We start from the raw sequence: 22,673 nt of genomic DNA on the forward strand, positions 1-22,673 counted from the left end.
AGTGAGAAACCCATTCAGCCTCTTCCCTGTGTTTATGACATGGTCTTTAGCCCATGAAACCAAGTCTGCAGTAATGATGCTCGACACTCGCAGCAACACGCAGCTACTACAAACAAACATATCCAGGGTAAATATGCCGTGAGTGTGTTGCACACCGACACTCAATCACATCTTTTGACATATTTGTGTAATCATTTTACTAAAAACAACAGCGGCAAGTGTGTGTGGGAGTGTGTGTGTGACTTAAAAAAACTGATCTAATTTAGATCAGACAAATGAATGTGTGCATGTGTTAGTGTAGGTGATGGTTAAACATGCAATGGAAATCTAAATGTCCATCTTACAGCTAGTCAGTGTGGAAACAATATCAATTTGAATTGCCGCCACATAAATTTGACTGAAAGTTAAGAGAGCACAAGGTCTTATTAACCAAACTGTCCAAACAGAGCTCTACGTCACTTTGTAACACACGTTATGTGTGTTACAAGCCAAAAAGCATAATATGAGCACTTTAAGTTCTGTCTATGTAGTCCAGATTCAGATTTATTTTCTCACTCCATAGGTAAACTGTCCATGTATTTCACACCTACGTTATATGAAGAAATAAAATATTGTCAAAGTATTTCACATATTTGTTTTATGGTTCAATGGAGTCAAGGAGGACAAATATCCTCTTTACTTGTACAGGGCTACCATAAGCATCTCTGTTTGGACTGGATAAACCAAAGATTGTTTTCTATTTTAAATACAGTCTCAGGTAGAATGGGATGTGCTGTTTGTCCACGCAAATTATATAGAGATAACTGCAAACACTGCTGTGTGGTCGGCATTAATGATTCAATAGTATGATGGGATCAAGTCTGGATACTGTGACGTTGTACTCCAGACCAGTTGGAGCCTAAAAATACTTTTTTCAAACTTGTTTAATTTCTTCATCATTTTCGAACACTTGGAAATTGGGTAAGAAATGAACTAGAAGTCCAGAAGAACAGGGACATGTTTTTAATCACGTGCATTAGGCTGCAGTGGGATGCAGTACATATCTCTGCATCACCCTTTCCTCTTATCTCCCCTCTGACCTGGTCTGTGTTCGTAAACTTTTGCACTCCTGCCCTTTCCAGGACTCCTGAGGTGGAAGTTGAGGAGAAACTTAAGATGTTTTATTAAAGTCAGGGGCGCACCTCCGGCCCCATGCCTCCGTTCCTTTTCTGCCCTCTGTCTCCTCCATTTATCCCCCTCTACTCATAACATACAAGGTCAAAGCCCATCAGTTGACAGGAATTTGCAATATTCTCTCAAGATCTGTCCTTATTAAGCACAAAGTGATTAGAGGGAAAAGAAAGGAAGTGGGGGAAGAGGGTGGGAAACAGAAAGGTTAAAAAAGTGACAATTGACAAAAAGAGCATTGATATCTTAGTGGCAAACACAAGATTGAAACACAAGTTTTTGTTTGTTATTTAGAACCAAAATTGGGACTAATATGAACCAGAAGCTGCCAATCTTGTGGTCAGGCTTTAGGGCTGGCACACAAAGATCAAACCTCCAACCTGTTACTCAGACTAAATAATAAGCCAAAATGCCATGCTTTATTGGTTGGTCTGTAAATTCAAGTTCTCAGCATGTTTCTAATGTTTTTCTTTTTTTATAGAAAGTAACTATTGCCACTAACAAATGGGTGGCAATAAGGCAAAAGAATGAGGTGGAATACAATGGGTTTTGAGTATGTAGAAATAATCTTTCTCAATCTGCCTTGTCTTGTTGTAAACCACAGAGTGATGTCGGATCTTTGACAGGCTCTTAAGTTTTATTAAACAGATCCCAAGTATAATTTATTTTCCGTTGATACTTCAGTTTGGGCCAAAACTTAAAAATGACGGGAACATCTGTTTAGGTGGAAATGGGCAAGTCCTACACCAATTAGATAAATCTTGCTTGTACGTGCAAAACGTGTTGAACTTTCATTCAATGTAAAAAGAAAGAAACTGCTTCATATAAAAACAGCCTTCTATTAAAACTCTGCACATACATCATTCTGCATACTTAAGCTCAAATATCCAAGTAAAGTAAAAGGCATTTTTTAGTGTGGAGGGATTTGGATATTTGATACAGATACAGATACTGTGTCCTTTTTTAGAAGTTCCACTACAGTTTAGACGAAACTAAATTTAACATGACCCTTGTACAAAGGGTCATGTTAAAACAACATGTCAATTGTTCGTGCCAGTGTGACAGTATTTGTTTTCTTCTGTGTGACGGGGATGAGTGAAGATGACGTAAAAAATGTGTGGCATCACATTGCTGAAGTTACCAAACCAGTCAATCATCGCCATTATTCTAACTAAGAATCAGTCAAACAACAACGCACACCTTGATTCACATGCACACACTCAATGAAGCTGTCTGAAATCTGACAGCAAGTTTCAACCGATGACAAGGCATTTGACTGTTTTTGTTTAAAGTGCATGACTAGTTCAAGGACACGCTCTGCGGAATCCGAATCTTTCATTGTGTGCAGTCACTTGTTATAGAACATTAACAGAGTTATTAGAAGACCTGCTTGTCATTCCTTTAAGGATGCTGCTGCTGGAGCACTGGCGAAGTGAATGATTTGATGATAGAGGAAGAGAGGAATGAATAGAATACGCAACCCATTCTCACTCCGAACTCGTAAAATACGGATGTTTGGACAGTGGCTGTCAGCGTCTGAAGCGACGAAAAAAGTGCCCTTCAGCATATTTGTATAACGTACCTGGGAGAGCAGCAGCTACACAGGTTTTAGCGAGTAGTATGTAAGGCCGAAATTTCGCGTAAGGAGGTTGGATGGGCGAAACACAGGGCTTTCACACAGTAGACCGGGCTTCATGTCTCGTGTGTTTCTTAGTCGCTTTCTTCTTTAACCAGTTTAGTCCCGTTACTCCCACGTGTCACGGAAGCATAAGCCCACCCACGACCTTTTCCTGCATCAAAAGGGACGCCAATAGTCCTGACCAAGCGTGTTTAGTAACAGCGCGTTATATGACGCTAAAGGAGACTTTTAGCGTCAGAAAATAACTAATCATGCATATAGGAAGGCTTTGCTTTTGACAATTCTTAAACATTAAAGTGAACATTACAGGTTTCAGCTCTGGATATTTTCTCCTATAAAAAAAATGAAATTTCCCCATGGAGGATTCGTAAAGTATGTGTTCTTCTTCTACATATTTATGGGCAATGTTAAATCCCAAGAAACAGTGTATATGTCTTGCTATTCCAGGGACTGTGTTAAGACATGCACTGTAGTAAACCCTCCTAACAGCATGTGTCAGTTGCAGTATTTCTGTAAGTCTAACTCAGAAAACACACAGCTGGGTGGTAAGGTAGAAACACCTACAACCACAGATTATAAGGATTCAAACCTCCATAACAGCATGTCTTGCCAAAGACAATAGCCTCTTTATGTATTGATGTCATCAAAAGATCAGCCGATGGACTGGGAGCTCCTGTTCTAGCTGTGGCCATTGTCAATGTAGCTTCATTGGAGCATTGTTTTGTTTTATATTCACAATTCTCTGCAATTCAAATTGCTTGTGGAAGCATTTAAATTATGTTTTGTTAATGCTATGTTCCTAATGAGTCCATATAAATTGTCTTGTGTTTTTTTTTTAATACATAGTGAGGCCAAAGACATTGGTTTCCATATTTGGTTCCTAACTAACTAACTAACTGATTACATATAGCATTATTAGGGTTTTAATTTCTGGACTTGTTCTTTGAAGGTTGAGTCTTTCACTGAGGGCATTATGGTAAATGCATGGTATTAATAATGGTAGTTTTTAGGTTCTAATGAGCTGTATTATTCCTGATTAGGTGTTACTTAATACTGTTATATTATAAACACGTAAACACACTTGTGCTTAATTTGAGTTTATCAGTGCAGGATTTTAACCAAGACTCTTACAATTATAATAATTTATAATTAGAATTAGCTGAAGTAGTAGTATAGCTTATATGCTGTACTTGTGACATCCTTGTTGTGTGAGTTTTGAGATTTGAAAAACAAATAAAGAGCTCTTAAGCCAAGCATTAAATGCCAAATTGGCAGGGCAGAAATTCCCTTAATGCAATATTTTAAAAGAACTTGCAGGAAAACATGTATGTTCTTCAATCACAGCTGGTTGATATGCACTTTTTGAACTTTGTTCAACTTTTAAACGGAATGACAGAAAGAGTGGGAGGGAAACAAGGAGGCAGGAAGAGATGAAGTGAAGAATGAAAAGCTGACAGCTCAATCTGTGCATAAGTACCTCTCTGTTTTATCATCTTGGCCCTCTTCTGTTGTTTGATAGTGAACGGGTGCACACATTACAAAGCCAAGAATCTGCCATGTACCATATTAACCACAGCAGTCAAAAAATCTTCCTGCATTCACTTAACCTGGAGTTGCAAAACCAGTTTTCTTTGCTCTTTCATAAATCCATAATTAAATGTGACAGAGTTATTCTGCTGTTAAGACTTCATGGCACACAGTATATCATCGGCCATTTGTCTGAACGTAGATAAGGCCGCATGATGAAAGCAAAACATCAGCGTCAAAATGACACAAAACAGGTCAACATGCACCCAAGACCTTCAGTGCAGCATAGCAACACAGCCACGAACAAACACCCACACACACACACACACACTCCTGCATGTGTTCACACCAGCAGACACAGATACACACACCAAGTCTACAACACAGCTGGATTCTGTTACCCACAATACACTGCAACCATCGCTCACTGTGAGACAGAATGAAAGGCTCACATAAACCTTTGTCCTCCCCATGATAAGAGAAAGGTGGAGAGAGAAAAACTAACAGGGAGAGAGAAAGAAAGAAAGAGAGAGAGAGAGAGAGAGAGAGAGAGAGAGAGAACATTTGGTGGCTTAATAGCTGGTAGCTGACAACTGCCTCCATACATCTAAAATCTGCTGTAAACAAAGCCTGATTCCGCTAAACTTAAAGTGCATGACAAAAGCCAGATATGACAGTGTATTCTCTCAAACTGAGGTGGATGGAGTCCTACAAAATCCTGTTCAAGCACAACTGCTGTGTGACTAACTATTACTAAAGAAGAATTAAGGAATGCTTCTGCTTACAATTCGGATATATTTTTTTTGTTGAGGTTTGGGCATGATTTCTAAAACCGTTTTACTCTATAATTTACTTGCTGGGATCTGGGAAGTCATCATCAGTAAGAAGAAGTCAGACAACCAGACAGGTTGTAAACAAAGCCCCAATTTAGCCAAACTTGTTTGGACGAGAAAATGAAGGTGAACAACCCAAAATGTCTGTGACAAAAATCAGTCACAGTTTCCAGACTTCTGGGTTTCAAAATGTGGCGTTTTTCCATTACGTGCTACCTGCTCGCCTCGACTCTACTCGCCTTTTTTGGTTTTCCATTATGAAAAAAAGTCCCTGGTACTAGCCAGCAGGTACTTTTTTTAGTATCCCCTCCGTCGAGGTTCCAAGCGAGCTGAGGCGATACCAAAAGGTGACGTGAAAACCTGCAGACTACTGATTGGTCGGAGAGAATCGTCACTAATCACTGTGTCATCATTGCAAGCGACAGACGGGGGTGTCCTGAACAAAACCGCCTTTTTTAAATAGTTTATCCAGCGATGTTTTCTTTTGAAACAAAATTTGTCTTCTGGCTGTGGCAACAGCCACATGCCGAGAGTCAAAAACAACACACCTTTGACGTTCTGTGTGTGTGTCATGTTAGGTCACGGCAGTTTCCAGCGGCGGCGTTATGACGACCAGCCATGCTCGCCTCACGCATGAGGCTGTACTAAATCTGCAATGGAAAATGGAGGACGGAGTACCGTGTCGAGATGAGTCTAGCCGAGGAGAGCTGGCACTAGCAGTCGGTAAGCGCCATTAGACTAATCAAACTTGGCTAACTGCTGTCCTATTTACAATCTGTCTAATCGTCTGACCGCTCATATTTTTTTATCACATCAGACTTTGTTGTAGCTATGTTATCGTAATCACAGAGTTATCAGGACCAATGGAAACTTAGGCCAAGCCACACAAATAACACCCAAGTTGTAATAAAATAGGACTATTGTATAAGATGAACAGCGCTCTATGCACCACATTCAAACAATTATCTTCCTAGTGCTGATGAAAGTAGAAATTATATAGTGAACCATCGAGACTACATCCATGTGTGGTCAGCCATATCCTCCCACAGCCCTATGCTCCCACAGCCCTATGTTCCCACAGCCATATGCTCCCACAGCCCTATGTTCCCACAGCCCTATGTTCCCACAGCCCTATGTTCCCACAGCCCTATGCTTCCACAGCCCTATGCACCCACAGCCCTATGTTCCCACAGCCCTATGCTCCCACAGCCCTATGCTCCCACAGCCCTATATTCCCACAGCCCTATGTTCCCACAGCCCTATGTTCCCACAGCCCTATGTTCCCACAGCCCTATGCTCCCACAGCCCTATGTTCCCACAGCCCTATGTTCTCACAGCCCTATGTTCCCACAGCCCTATGTTCCCACAGCCCTATGCTCCCACAGCCCTATGTTCTCACAGCCCTATGTTCCCACAGCCCTATGCTCCCACAACCCAATGTTCCCACAGCCCTATGCTCCCACAACCCTATGTTCCCACATTTCTAAGAAAAACAGACATTGACAAAGTTTCCTTTTGGGGACATAATTTGAAATAGGGAAAAATTTGAAGTTGATAATTTATTATTTGTCAGTATCCTGATGATATTGTATCGTGAGGCCTCTGGTGATTCCCATCCCTACTCAATTATTTAATTTTTAATTTCTAGAATTAATATTGTGTTGAAAATACTCAAGTAAAATTACACAAGTTGCTCTTTTGAACTACTCAAACCCAAACATACTAAACATAGCCTTTGTCATTTGATTTCACTGTATTGTTTTTCCTTTTCATTCCAGTCAGGGGTGAGTACTGAGATATCAAAGGAAAACTCCTGTGGTTAAATCTTGCCAGGTGGGGGAGGCTCGGTATTCTTCATTTGTTTACACTCTGTGTCAGTAGGGAGCATTATGAAGATTAAAGAAGTCACCAAGGGAAACTGGAAATACTGACGACAAAAACACAGTGGCTGTGATAAAAGAGCAACAAAAGGGAGCAGACGTCTGGGAGCTATTTTGCACAGGTGTCACTTTTCCCCACTGTAGCTCTAAGTTCAACTAAGACTTGTGTTAAACATGCTTCGGTGCACAGGAAGGAACGGGTTTTCCTTTTCTAGTTTTATTAGAATAAAAAACAAACTTGAGTTAGCATGAGCAGCAATACCCACCATGAAGAGCACCACAGGAAATCAAAAGGATCAACCAAGTTGGGTGAAATCGCCACAGCAATGACCTTTAATCACTAGAGATGAAGCCAAAATCAACTAATAAAAGATTTCCACTTTAAGGAAAATCGGCGAGGAAGGATTTTGGGGGATTGTGGAAGAGGTGAAGGAGGGTGGAGGAGGGACAGTACAGTTAGGAATGAAGGTACAAAGAGGGAGAGAGGGTATCATAAATTGTGTTAGAAAGTTGGTCTACGGGGAGATTACTTCATTTTCATGGAGGAAAAAAAGCAGAGTTGAGTTTGTGGTAAAAACCTTCCCTCAACTCCCACGCCCCTGAAACTCCCCAAAGTGGAATATCCTGTTACCTAATGCCTGAAAAAGCTTACAGTACCAGTAAAATCTGTTTAACGGCTTCAATCTTTCTAAAACTCTTAGCCCCCAAAACTGTTGTGTAAGCAAACAAAGTCGGCCATATATGTGTTATGCGGGTGTTGCAAAGTGATGAATGGACATGCACAAACAACCACGTGTAAGAATTTTACAACATAACATTAATCCTGAACACACAGATGTCTACGCTTATTTTTATTTGGGGCAAATCCAACAAACTTCCCATCACTTGGTTTGTTCTTACGGTTATGAAACCAAACAGCACTGTAAAAACACAATGCAGCAAACAAGTTAACCAACGGAAACTAATTATTTAAATGACACAGCCTAAGTCGCTTTGACAACTCTTGATCTTTATCCCCTGTGCAGTCTACAGTCATGCTAGCAGCTCTCTGAGGCGGCTTAAGCACAAACAAACACCAACGTTTTGTAGGTATTTGGTCACAAACAAGAGTACTGGACAAACAGAAATGTTGACCTGATACCGGCACTAGATGAAAAATTAAGAAGAAGACGTTTTTTTTCCCCTCCAAGGACAATGAATATCTGTATAATATTTCATGGCAATACTACAGTAAAATTGTTGATATATTTTTCAATTACAACCCAAAATGTCAACCTCATGGTAACTGAATAGGATAATTAGAGGTGTCATTAAAGTGATTAGGGTATATTGTCTGGGAACCATGAACATCTATACAAAATTGTTGCTTAACACTTTGTATCCATCGAGCAGTTTGGCTCTAGTCAGTAAAATCTTGAGGGAAAATATAAAACAAAAGGTCATGTGATGCTACAGGAGGAAAAGTCCTACAAAGACATTTCTGTTGGTCTTTGCTTTCACGTCTCGATCAGTAATCCAAATAGACGTTTAGTGTGAAAATGGCTTTACAGTTTTATGATGTGAACTACAAGTAAACAGAGACTGTGAGACATCGCCAGCAACTTAGTCAGCTCCTACGCAGCAGTTAACACCTGAGTGGTGACAACTGTTGTCTAGACTGGGAAGTGACAGCTGTGATTAAGTCTATATTGGGATGAAGAGGGATGAATGAATTCCCATTACTTAAAATGATTAAATAAAGGCAGAAGGAGCTGTGTTCAGGACTTGTTGTGGTCTTCCCTCTACATGACCGTGAACTTTGAGACAGACAAAGCCAAATCACCTCTTGACTCACAGTAGCGGAACATAAAAATTACATGTAATTGTGTGAAAGAAAGAACAATCAAACACATACTACACTTACTTTATTTACCTTCTTTTTGGAAAGCTCATCTTTTCTGTGCCGAACGTCTTTCTGAATATTGCCATTCATTTTGGCAAAACACACACACACACACACACACACACACACCCCCTCTGGAACAAATTAATAACACGGTGTGTGACAGGTTCTCCGGTTATTTACCGTAAACCTCCCTCTTTAGGCTTTCCCCGGCTGCCGAATCTTGATCTGACTTGAGTCACGTCTTTCAATAGCTGCTGGATTTTTCTTTTTCTCCACCAGTCCTCCTTACTTTGTGCCTTGTCTTAACGTTGTCTAAAGACTCTGGGAGCTCCCTCTGTCTCCGCTCGCTTCAAGCTTTTGTTGCGTTAAAAAGGCATAAATCGCAGCTTGCCATTTGTCAAAGCCAGAAGTAGCTTCACGTACAGTACAAAGCTTCCAAAGGCTCCATGTGGAAGTCACAGGTCAGGGTCAGGGCAGGGATCCAGTGCCTGCTTCAAGCATGCTACAACCATGTGAATGCATGTTGATGCAGCAGCTTGACCTCAGAGCTAGACCGTAGTAAAATAAAACCCTCACAACTTAAGCAAATGTGCGCTCAGCGGGCGTGAATACAAATATTATAGTTAGTTATGAGTTAGTATAGTTATTAGGCACTCCTTAACCTGGTTACCCACAGTGGTTACAGTTTTGTTAGAGAGATAATCATACAAAATGGTGCGTTTGCACCAAAAAAAATAAATAAGGGGATCGCTGACTTATAATCCGTCATCATTATTGAGTCACCTTGGCCAGATCAGTGGATGGTTTGGCCTGTGTGGCTTCCATAGCGACGCCAGGGCGTTGTGGTGTCTGACTCAGGTACATGGCGGAGATGACAGCTCTGCTGCTGCTGCTACTGGATGGAAAAATGCAAATTGCCATGTAGGTGTGCTGCTACTGCGTGTCAGACCTCAATTCTCTTCTCTGGGTTTGGGAAAAGTTGCTGTAAGGGGATCAACCCCTCTCCCAGTACAATACCAGATCCTGCCGGTTTACACAATGGTATCTGGGTTTAACTTGAGGAGTTTGTGGGCAAACGCCAACAGACTAATTTTTGTTTCCTGCTGAAGTCGTTCCAACAAAACTGCAGTGACAAGTACCTGACATTAGAGGAGTGTGTGTGTGTGTGTGTGTGTGTGTGTTCTTCAACTTCTATCTTTTTAAGAGGACCAATTTGAGTTTAAAGCCTTGAGAGGGGGGGATGTCTATACTTGTGTTTAGCGAGAGCCTTTACACAGCCTGTGTAGACATACAGATTGATTAAAATAGAAAAACATGTCTGTAATGTCCTTGTTCAGACACGCAGTAAGTGTAGGGGTTAGTTTCATGTCATTGAGGGTTGTGTGTAGTGTGTGTTTCTTTTTAATATTAGAAAGGCCAATGGACGTTGTGGGTGACTCTACAAGATCTTTTACTCTTTATACATGTCTGATATTTAACCTGTTAATACACATAGAGAGTCTACAAAATAAGAAACTAGTTGGGCAATCTCAAAGCTGAAATGTTTTAATTTGAGCTATCAACAGACCTTTCTCACAGCTCACACATTTTGGCATATGAGACACAGGTGTAAGTTATATCACTGATAATTGCTGCATTGCATTTTGGTATTTCAGTGCCAGAACCAAAGTGAAACGGAGCCATAATTTAGGTTATTAGTTACGCCAAAATTTTTATTTTGCTGGGGGGAAATAACTGATGAATACACTGTGTTACAGTCATATTTAAAGTGTGCATTAAATGTATCACTTAAATTATCTTTATACTGTAGTTTCTAGATTTTAGAGTCCAATTTCTTCAGTCTTTCTTTTCTATGTCCATATAGGCCTACTAGGAAGCAAAGCATACAATAAAGAAAGAAGGAAACTGCCTCTGTAAAAAACAAAAACAAAAAAGTGAGAAACAACGTGGCAGAAGCGACTGAATGATATATCTAAATATGTACATTTACAAACTACTGTTCTTAAATGAAACCATTTAAGGAGTTAGGCTAATTATTTCCACAAAAAAACAGTTTTACACTTTGCCTGAAAAGCGAGCAGTGAGAGTAAATATATTCCTTAGGTATTTTATATTTTAGTCCATATGAGAGAGAGAGGGGGGGATATGTACGCTTCACAGCATTGTAGATTAGTGGTTGTAATTGATCTTCATGGTACATTTCCTGCCTAACATTAGTCTTCTGCTCACTTTTAAGGCAAAGAGTACAACTCCTCATTTGTGCAAATAATTAGCCTAACTTCTTGAATGGTATGGCAGTTTCAATTCAGAGCAGTGGTCAGTAATTCAGTCGGTCTGTCATTGTCTGCCTCGTTTCTCTCGTTGTTTTATTACAGCGGCCGTGTTTCTTTTTTACAAATGTGTTTCACGTTGTCAGAATTCCATACGTAGCTGCTGCTCACTCTGTGTAAAGAATACACAATGCGTATTCTCCATTTTAGCATCTGTGATCAATACCGTGGTCTATTTAAGAAAGCCGTGAACGTGCACTTATCCCAACTATGTACACCTGGGTTGACATAGCTTCACCTTCTCACCCTGGCTCGGCAAACGTGCAACCGATTAAGCCACGATGAGCGATGAGTCAAGCTGCGCTTTTTCAGTTATCCTGGATTTCATCATTCTACCTTTGTGCAACAGCCCCCTGGACTAGTGGTTTTCTTCTTCTCCTCTTTTATTGACATATTGCTTCCTTTTACTGCCAGTCACTGCCGCAAACTACTAGCAGCCTCTGCAGTTCAACGTGAGATGTATCCCGTCATCCGAATGCTTATAGCGTACACATGCATCCTCAGAGGTGCAACACAATAAGCATACAAGTACATGCTCATTACATGCTAAAACACAATTCATTCAAATGTCACCAATCAAAGCAGTAGTGGGTTTTTAAGCCACTGGCCTTCTGGTTTTTTCAAAGTTAGCACTATCACTAAATATACTATACAGTTAATTGTCCACTCAAGTAGTTTTGTTTTTCATTACACACTCAGGTAACTGGTCTCTTCCTATCCAACAAAATATTTAATAGATGCACATTTGCACATTTTGTACATAAAAATGGTCAGTCGCCTACTTTTCATTGCGCACAGACTAACATTAATGCAAACCTAACTTGCATATAGCGAGCAGAAAGTACGAAGAGAAGAGAATAGAGAGTACAAACACACCAATTAGAATCAACAAACCTTGTTTGGTATTACTTGTGGCACAGTTGGGCACACACCCTGATTCAGGATGAATTTGGTGATACTGGTTTTTCCACTAAGGTAATACAAGTATGAATTTCAGCAATGAGGCGCCACAAGCTCATTTCAGCTTCCTGCAAAGCCTGTCTGTCAACAGCTGGAAATAAGCATGTCACCAGCACTTGTCTTCACACAGGTGTGCCAGTGGGACACAGACAATAGAGACAACACTCCCAAATAAAATATCCGACTCTCCTAAATATATTTGTTTAATTCTCCCAGAAAGGAAGTTACAATGCCTCCAGTTACTTTGCCAGTAGCAGATTGTAAAACCTCTACAGTGGAGTATAGACTTATTATATTCTTGAAATTAGAGTACAGAAAGTATGCCATTCATGGACAAAATGTAAGAAAGCTTCACCCAATGTTTTTTCAGGATGCATCCTACCATCATTGTACTGTTGCACATTGTTCATTTATCTCCAGCCTCGCTCCATCCATCCATCCATCCATCCATCCCTCTTCCCAACTCTAGGCCTGTTTACTGAGTGATGATCAGCTGCGGGACTCTCACCCAATAGGGGCCCCTTTATGCTTGTTAGCCCAGCTGTCAGTTACCAAAGTCTGGTCTCTGGCAGGGTACAGGTTAGGCTGGACTGTGGGGGACGAATGGGGGTGCTAGAGGCCTCCAGTTTGTACAAGTCTTGACAGACTCTAGACTCTGTACCATTACAGCTTATCTGTACTTTCACAAACATCAGACCCGATTCTGGCTTTGAATGACATCTCTTTTATTTTAGGTATATGCTTAGCCTGTTAAAAAAACATTACACAACCATTCCCAAAGCAATACTTGGAATTTGTGCAGAAAGAAAAATGCTCAGAACTTCTTTCAGACTTCACCACAGCCTCAGCCGTAAGCTAAAAAATCCATGTCTTGGTATCATCATGGGACCCTATGTCTTCACCAAAACCTACTAAGTAATTTGTGCTGGAAATTTACAGGCATGGCAGACTCACACTGGGAAATCGACAACACTCAGTGCAGTCATTTACACTCACATGTCTCACGATCATATTTGTCTCGTGCAAACACACCTTTACACCATGAACACTGCCTCCGCTACACCCACTTAAATCCTTAACCAGATGCATGCACACACACCAACACACACACACACACACACACACACACACACACACACACACACACACACACACACACACACACACACACACACACACACACAGGAACAGACCCAAAGACCTCCACCAACCGTCCCCTGCTGCTGGATCACCTCATTAACCCAGTGTTAGGTCATGGAGCGTGGACAATTTACTGCTAAGAGAGACTTCTATAGGAACTGCCAGTAAACACACACACACACACACACACACACAAAAATTGGATTATGATTGGCAAATTGGTTTTAATTAATTAATATGAGGCACAAACTGTTAAAGTGTATAGAAATCTATTCCTGAAGTAGGATGGTGTGTGTGTGTGTGTGTGTGTGTGTGTGTGTGTGTGTGTGTGTGTGTGTGTGTGTGTGTTTGATGTTTACTTTGTCACTTATCTATTTACTTAAACTCCTGACAGATCCCTTAAAAGTAAACACACACACACACACACACACACACATTCTTGTCTCTGCTGGAAGAGGAATCAATTAGAGCAAACTGTGTTTGTTTGGCTTGGTTAAAGCCAGTGACCTCGGCTGGTTCATGACCCAGAAACAAAGGCAGCATTTTACACAGGAACAGAAAATCAGATTTTTTTTAACTCTTTGTGGTGCTGGTCAGAGCCACGCCAGGCCGTCAAGTTTACAAGACCAGACCTCATTCATGCCATTATTTTCACAGTGTGAAAGCAGCTACAGACGCGTAAAATGGGTCCTGGGAGGGCACCTCTGTTGAGAACCCTTTGTGTCTGCAAGAGACGGAAAATATGGAACTACTTATAGTTTGTAAGTTCATCCTATGCTATTCGAGCAATATGCCAATGCCAGGAAATCACTTTTTCGTATGGTATTTTCTACTTTTGTTAAAACAACTTTCACAATCCCAAACCATCACTGAAAAAATAAAATCTAAAAAGGAAATGTTTATGTTTACCTAATGGTGCATTCCATTTGTAGTGGAAAGTCGAAATTTCCGAATTCCAGGCTGGAAATTTAAATTGAACGTCCACTCGAGTCGGATTTCCAACTCGGTAAGTCGGAGAACCCCACAGTACCCTGAGCAAAGCCGACCTCAAAATCCAACATGGCTGCTCTGTGCATCAACAGTAGTAAAAGTTGCAGTAATATACAGTTTAATAGCACGTCTGTCTTATTTGTGTCTCATTAATCCAGCCATACACACACACAAACTCCTGTCCAACTTCTATCTGTCGATATGTTGCTACGGTGTTTGAATGCACTAAATAATATACATAATAATACGTTGTTATCAACTGTTATTGCTAACAATGGCTAATCTGGCTAGCGCAAACATTACGACTTGTTTTAATGGAACGCGTCAATCCGTCAATCCCATCTCCGACTTCCAAGGTAAATGAAACGCAGCATCTATTCACAAAGCAACACACACACACACACACACACACACACACACACTCTCCTCAGCAGACAGTTAATCAGGACAGAAACCTCTTGCACATGCTTACTATCAGCTGTGACAAACTGCAAACTTATGAACATTCACCTCAAATAAGAGACAACGTATTCAAAGTCCTGAGTGAAGTGATAGTGGGTGTAATGTAGCCTGTGCTAGGTTGCAACTGTGCTGGTGTACAAAAAACAGCTCAAATTTCCGTACAAGTGATTTAGCCAAATAGGGTCAAAGGTCACGTTGACACTCTGTCTTGCTCCTTTTGTTTGTTTACTTTGTGGGACAGGTTTTTTTCTGCCCCCAGATTTTGTGATTTATTTTTCATAATGTATTGTTTTATGTGAAGGAAGGAATTAACTCAATTGTGGGTTCATGAGAGAACAGTATAACTGGATTTGACTTTGTCGGATGTAACTGGAATTTGTACTATTAGATGTACTCCTTATTATGAATGTAGGTGCACAGCTATGCAGTGACTTGCTAAACAAACTTCCAATTAAAAGGTTGGAGACAGCAGACTGCCTTCGAGGCTTTCACTGGAAGCGAATTGTGAAACTTGTGGGAACAGAATTGGACAACAAATTCGAGGACAGTGATTACAACTCAGGAAACCACGTGATTCCATGAACAAGAGTTAGACGAGGAAACTGGGAACTGGATTCACAAAAGTATAGAGTAGCTGTCAAAGAAGTTATATTGTGCTTCATGTCATTAATAAACAAAGTATCTTGAATGAAAGATCAAGATGGGCTTTTTATAGGAAGCACAGCACAGTAAATAATCTAGTAAACATACATATAATTTCCACAAGGGTAAAAGTAAAAAAGATGAAATCCCAACAGTTACATAGACAGCTAATATAGTGGATAGCTTAATTATTCAACTAAATCACAAATCAACAATCAAAGTTGTAATAAAAAAGGTGTAGCTCCACATAATGCTCCAACAACGGCATTGAGGGAATAGATAAAAGATGCCAGAATACTGTCAGTCTGTTGGTTTATGGTGCCCAAATGGTGAGTCAAATGACTCACAAAAGAAAAAGTCAAGAGTAAAAAATAAATAAAAAGAAACTAAAAACCACAACTCTTCCCTAAACTCTGTTGACCAGTAGCTTCTAGCTATTGGGTGAACGTGAAAAATGCAATGCTTCTTGTTGATTGTGTGCAAGTATTCTGCAGGCGTCACTGCACTCTGCGTAGCGTAACTGGACACTTAGGAAGAGATGTGAAGCAGTGGCGAACGACACGCTCCGCTGGAGAACGGGTGCTGACACACGACTTGGGGGGGAAAGAAAAACCCCGGGGCTTGTAGCGATGGTGTAGAGGGAATTGGGGGCGCGGAGGAATGGATAGATGGATTGTGTAACACACACACACATGACCCTTATTTGCACTGATATTAGCATAAATAATGCCTGCCTTTATAAACAATTTGGCATTCAGGGTATAAAATAAAATTGAGTCATTTTTGGTTTTAGAATTTCATTATAATACATAGAAATAGACAGAGTACTTGGAACCACCAGAATGTTCCCAAATTATTTTTTAATCCTCACAGAAACATTTAGTTTCAATTGTTTGGGATATTTCTTTTTAACTTAAATGGGTTTCAAAAGGAGATGAAATGGGCCAGTGAAAGAAATGCCATGCTTCTTTTCAGAATTTTTTAAAGATAATATCTGGCCTGCTCAGTTCCATGGGAAGATATGTGAGTTTTAACTAGTCAAAGAACATAATGAGGCTGAGCAGAACAAAATAGAGGAAAACCAAACATGGGGTACATTTCTGAGCGTGTGCAGTTGGGCTATGTTAATCACAAGTGTAAATCTAGCGATGGAAATCAGATTTCCTCACATTTGACCACAACAGCTGTGAATAAACACCCAGGTATGCATAAACAGAAATGCTGAATCACAGCTTGACCACGGCTAGTCCACAAAAGAAACTAAAATCCTTTTGCAAAAATCACCCTGAGACAAAACGTTTTGTTATTCCACTGTTCAAAAAAAATGAGCTAATTGTTCATAACATGTTTCAGCAAACTCAGTTAATGCTGTCACTTCCATTCTATTTTACAGCAAAGAAATTGTGCATATATTAATTGTGCATCTATTAATATTTTCAGATCAGGACTACATCAGCGTTTTAGCGCATACAAGTAGATTTCACAGTGGGCCTCCCCGGGTTCATGTGGTTTCCACATCATCTGAACTAGTGGTGTTACCTCTTTGAGAGTTTGGTAAGAGCGTACATTTACTAAAAACACATTGTGCAAGAGCGTAGTGAGCCACAGAGATGTTAAAACAAAGAACCGGTTAGCATATAGGCTCAGCTGTTCTCCAAGCTGCCAATTATGAAAATACGGTTTGTTTGTTTGTTTCAACTGTTGGGACATGAGTGAACTTAGTCTTTACTCTTATGCCCACTGTTATTTGCTTTCTCAGCTGTCCTGTGTACAGGCCCCGATGTGTTGTTACCCTCAGCTTGCAGACTAAACTTGTGACTCCCTCTAATGAAGCAGAGGCAATAATATGAGGGAAACCCATGTTAAAAAAGTAAAAAGTAATGATGCATTTGGTAATTTTTCACCTTCATCAATTGGCTAACTATACGAATTGCAACACACTTTGAGGAACACCTCTTAAACCCCACAAACGTGCACACATACACAACCGTTTCCATCCCTGGAATAATGGCATCAATCAAATTTTAATGACCAGGGAGTTTAGCGAAGGCCAGAAGTCTCTCAAGTGACCCACAACCCAATTAAACCCAACACAGATATATTAAGTTCATTTTCTGCTATGAGGCTGTGAAATTGCTCCATCAATCTTTGCTACCACTGTTTGTTGTGTCCCATCTGTTCCAATGAGGGTAACAGTCTGGTGTGTTTTGGCCTCGTCAGAGGTACAGAGCGGCGTTTCTGCAGCTGACTGACCTGCTGACTGCTTGTCTTGGACTTGTGTTGGTGTGTCTGTGTTTATGGAGTGTCTTGGTCCTCAGTAATGCACTGGTTCACTACACAAAGCAGACACAAAGAAATAAACACTGTCTCCTCTATAAAACTTTAAAATAGAGTCCAGCAGGTATCAGAGACCAATTTTTTGGTAGTGGACCCTGAAATTGTTAATTGTTTGACCCTCTTACTTGAAGTGTTCTCTTAAATTAGGAATTGGTGCACACAAACACAATAATTATCCTAGAAAATGCGTTTAAGGATATGTACGTCAATGGCAACCCAACGTTGTATTTGGCAGCCAATACAATAAGAAAACTTTAGGCCTTATTAAACCCAAGAATCCGATTTATATTGTCCATGAGCTGTTTATTTTCCCTTCATTTACACAGCAGCATGTGTGCAGCTAGCTGCTTGTTGGCAGAAGGTAGACACAGAGCACTAAACATGTAGCAACAAATGTACAGTAGCGTCCGATGTGGCATTAAAACGGCATAATAGAAAAAGTGTGTTAACTTAACGCTATTTATCTCACAGAACTTACTGAGTAATTTGAGGGTACCTGAACATGAAAAGCAGACGCTAACTTGCTGCTAACTCCTTGCTAACTGAACAAACTAGCAACAACTATGTAGGCTATAATTTCAGTTTGAAGGCACAAAATTATCCAAAATGTCACACTCTTGCTATATTCTTAACTTTTGTGCATGCTGTAATTTTTCATTCACTTAAACTCTTGCACATGCAACACCATTATTGTCCCTTCTTCCCGCCAGTGTGCATTAAAAACTGCTGCAGCATAACTTTTGATTCAGTTGCCCCCTCTTTGAAGTGGTTTTGGGTTCTCATCTGTCAACAAGATGTCCAAATTAAAAATACCACAGGCTCGCCCACAGCCAAAGTTTTCTAGGCTGGGTTCAGTGGGTAGAGGATGTGTAAAGTGCCGAGTCAAGTGCAAAGCAATTTAGATTGATGTTCTGAGACAGCAAGAAGTCAAACAGGGTTGGTTTGAAAGCCGGAGGGAGTGTTACATTTGAATGACTGTTTCACCAGATTAACCTGATCAGTTTCTCTGTTGTTTACAGTTTTACCCTAATGCTAAGAACATGACCACACTTAAAGCTTTTTTTATTGTCTTATACCTAAAAAGCTCAGATTCTGCTAAAGAGGGTTCTTCACCCTGCAAACATACCATATGTGAATCTGTGCTTCTGCAACTCAAAACAACTTTAAAGTGTTCATACCTCACATTCACAACCGTTTGAAGTTTTGTGTGGACCTTCTTGGCTTGGTGTAATTATCCTCCGCTTTCTGCATATTTTAATATTTTAGTAGCTGTTTTACAGCAAACCAAACATTGCAATGTCACCCACAAACAAATAAATACATAGCTCTGCCCTGCCGTTGCCTTTTTTCACTGAAGCACCAAACAAGCCTATTTCATTTACAGAAACCCTCTCACTTCCACAGTAGTTCTATTTGGGTACTTTGTATGATATGGATCATTTAGCCTGTCCCTTTGATCTTATTTTTGATTTTCCCCTCAAGATTTCAGTTGTTTTTTTTTTAAGTTTGCCATCAGCTGCCTTGTTAACACAATGGAAACTAATGCCAGGCTCTAGAAATATATTTTATGTTACAATATAGTTAACTTGGGTTTTTTTTCTAATTGAGTCTAGCAGTAGAAAAGTATTTTTAATGAGAATATGCGTCATCCTGCTAACAGCTAGCTATTTGGGACCAGGCTATTTCCAGGAACAAAAGTGTTGCTTCCAGAAGTTACACTGCTGCTGCTTGAAATGTTTGAGTTTGCTACAATGTAACATCTCCGGTCTCTCTTCCTTTATCGGTTCTTGAATGTGTTGTAGCGAGCAAAGGAGAGCGAACTCTACCCAGCATGCCGTTCAGTGGTGTAACAGTTAATAAGGGTCCCCTCTTAATACACTACACAGTGTGTGCATAATGTATTACTAATACATATGTCCCGTAGATCTCAAGAGCTCTTCAGCAATACATCAAGTGTGAGGTCGATCGGACTAACGGTTATCAAAAAAACAAATCGATGGTTTAGTTTGAAGATGTTGGCAATCCTTTATTGCATCGCACCTCAAGAACCTTCTACTTTCAAAATACCACACAACTAATGCTGCCATCAGTCTGTGACTGGCTCCAGCCGGGCCCTTGTGGAAAAAAAAAGACTCTTGCTAACGGGCTAAACAACCTTTCTGGTGGAGACACTGCACAAGCCCGACAGGATCTGTGACATTTAGAGCCAAGCCGACTGTTGGAATCGGGACCTTAATTTGCTCTCATCATGATAAACGAGTGAGTAACAGTTAGAGATCTTGAACAAGCCCGAACGTGCTAGTTTGATCGCTCTCTCATTCTTTGGTGGTCCAAGCATAGTCAGACAGTCGGCTTCGGGCCATTTTGAAACACGGTGAACCAAAGAACATACTCGCTCGGTAGGGCAGATTTCTTCTGATTGTAACTTTGACTCTGATTCATCTCTCTCTCTCTCCTCTCTCTCTCTCTCTCTCTCTCTCTCTCTCTCTCTCTCTCTCTCTCTCTCTCTCTCTTTGCCTGAGTTTCTTCTGCTTCGTCAGTTCTGTGTCGCCGTCTGTTGACTGGTCCCCCCTTTGACTCCTGAACTCTTAATCCCCTGCCAGCTGCAGCGAGGCCTCCAAGGAGGACTCTGTGATCGTGTGTGCATGCATGTGTGAATGTGTGCGTGTATCTTTAGATATACGTGGATTGGTGAGTGTGTATGTCTCGCATCTTTACAGCATCAGTGTTGCGACAAGACATGAAGGACTGTCAATTAAAAAATGGTCCTATTGCGTATTACAACATAACCGTGTATGGCAAGACTGGGCATACAGGCACCCAAACTGCAATTATTGTTGCTGCAAATACACTTGAGGCTATTACTTACCAACACAGAAGTGTAATTACAGTTCACCTGCGAACATTATGCGTCTGACTTAATGCAAAATAAGTCAAGTCAATCACAATGTTCCTGGTTGAATTAGTTGAGGAGCAAGTGTGATGCCACGCCTCAAGGCTGTGATTCAGTATTCACCCTAATTGTACCGTGGCACAATTCATCAGGTTCAATTACACACCTTCTCTCATGAAGCAATGAATTTAACACTCTGCAACCTATAATAAAGTTTAAATGTATCCTCTGAATTTGAGTTCATCAAAGTCTATGTTACATAAAACTGCATAAAATCTTCATGGCTAGATGCCTATGTGAAGCAGGTTGAAATGCAATAATTTAACACTTTTAAAATGAACCATATATAAATTAGATCTAAATTCAAAAAAAAATGTAAGCATTTATCTGCATTAACGGCACTACAAAAACACAGTTTTAAGAGTTCAAATGATGAACACGCGCACAGACACAAAATTAAGGTTTACTGAACACCAACAGGAGGATAAAAGGGGACATGATACTTCATGTGCAGCTGAATGCAGACAGACATAAGCACAAAACACATTCCTCTAAGCTTAACACCTGAGGCAACTGCAGCTCAATACTGTTTCACACGTCCTAACGCATACGACATGCTACACACAAGCGTTGACTTCTGCGCACGCGTCCATAGTAACCATCACTGTCGGATACCTCCTGTCAAACAGCTTGGACAAACAAGGACTACAGTTGAAAATTAGCCGACTGGCTAACACTGGCGCATTTACAGAAATGTTGATTAATGTGCATTGTCCTAATATAAATAAATTCTTCTTCTTCTTCTTCTCTCTTCACCTGTTGTGCCTTTGAGTTGTTCAGGACATCATAGATCTAGACCTCGGCTCTTTGAAGTGCTTTGTGAGGCCCTGCAGCCCCCAGGCCACGGTCTACTTCTAGCCTGTGTCTGTGTGTGTGTGTGTGTGTGTGTGTGTGTGTGTGTGTGTGTGTAGGAAAATGAGGGCTGTTGAATGGGGATGAAAGAGTGCGTGTGTGTACAACCAGAATACATGCCCTGAGGAAAAAAAGAGAGGGGCTCAGAAAAAGGGAGCTAGAAGGTGGGGTTTCCCTAATCTACCACACCACCCCCCCCCCCCCCCCCCCCCCCCACACCGACACCTCCCCTCACCCTCAGGTAGTGGTTTGGCTGCTCTCGGACTATGGAAGGGGAGGAATGCGTTATCTCAAAAACTTTGGACAGATTAGGTGTCAAGTCAGAATATAAAAACTTTCTGTATATGCAATCTCTGCTTCTAAAGAAAAAAAGGAAAGCATGTTTAATACGTGGTTAATAACTATGAATTCTCTGGATGATTTGCTGTTGTTAATGGTAAAATGCATTGGATTTTAAGATCTTGGGACACAGAAAAGGCAGATATTGTTTCCTAACTAATGAAAAAACGAGGTCTGATAAGATAAGTTCAATGTGTCGGCCTTAAAGCAAAAAGCATTTTTCATGCAGAATGATCTCCCGACCGGTCGCGTCAGATGGCCGCCCACCAAGAGCCAGGTTCTGTCCGAGGTTTCTGCCCGTTAAAAGTCGGATCTCGGCAGACCTCCGTTGCTCCTGCTCCTCCGTGCACTGGCGCCAGGGAGGGAAGCCAAACACCATTCATCTAAACACACTGCCCACACAAAGATGACACAGAGCTTGATTAAAAATCGGCAAAGTATCCCTTCGTGGGATACGAACTGAGGGAGAAGCTGCTAATATCAGTTTATTAAAAGGTTAATCATTCAATCTCAGCTGAGGGTTGCATCTTTCTGTCCTGGTGCCTCCTGGTACCACAGAGGAATGTTACAAGAAGCTTGGATGTGTCACGCTCTTTACCTTCCTACTGACCCGCCGTGTTTATAAAACACACTGTGAGGATGAGGGGGGGGAAGATACTTAGAGACACGCTTTGTGGGTTAGTAAAGGAGTAGCAACCCCTAAACCCTCCCTAGGGGTGGAGGAGTGGAGGCGGGGG

The 22,673-nt window shown here is 40.8% G+C and overlaps 1 protein-coding gene across 1 annotated transcript in view; it reads right to left on the reverse strand.

Annotated features, from left to right (window-relative positions):
- LOC114567961 (vasorin) overlaps positions 1-22,673 on the reverse strand; it is a 32,860-nt gene that overhangs the window by 5,412 nt on the left and 4,775 nt on the right. The window lies entirely within an intron of this gene.

Source organism: Perca flavescens, chromosome 2 (assembly GCF_004354835.1).
Source record: "Perca flavescens isolate YP-PL-M2 chromosome 2, PFLA_1.0, whole genome shotgun sequence".
Lineage (NCBI taxonomy): Eukaryota > Metazoa > Chordata > Actinopteri > Perciformes > Percidae > Perca > Perca flavescens.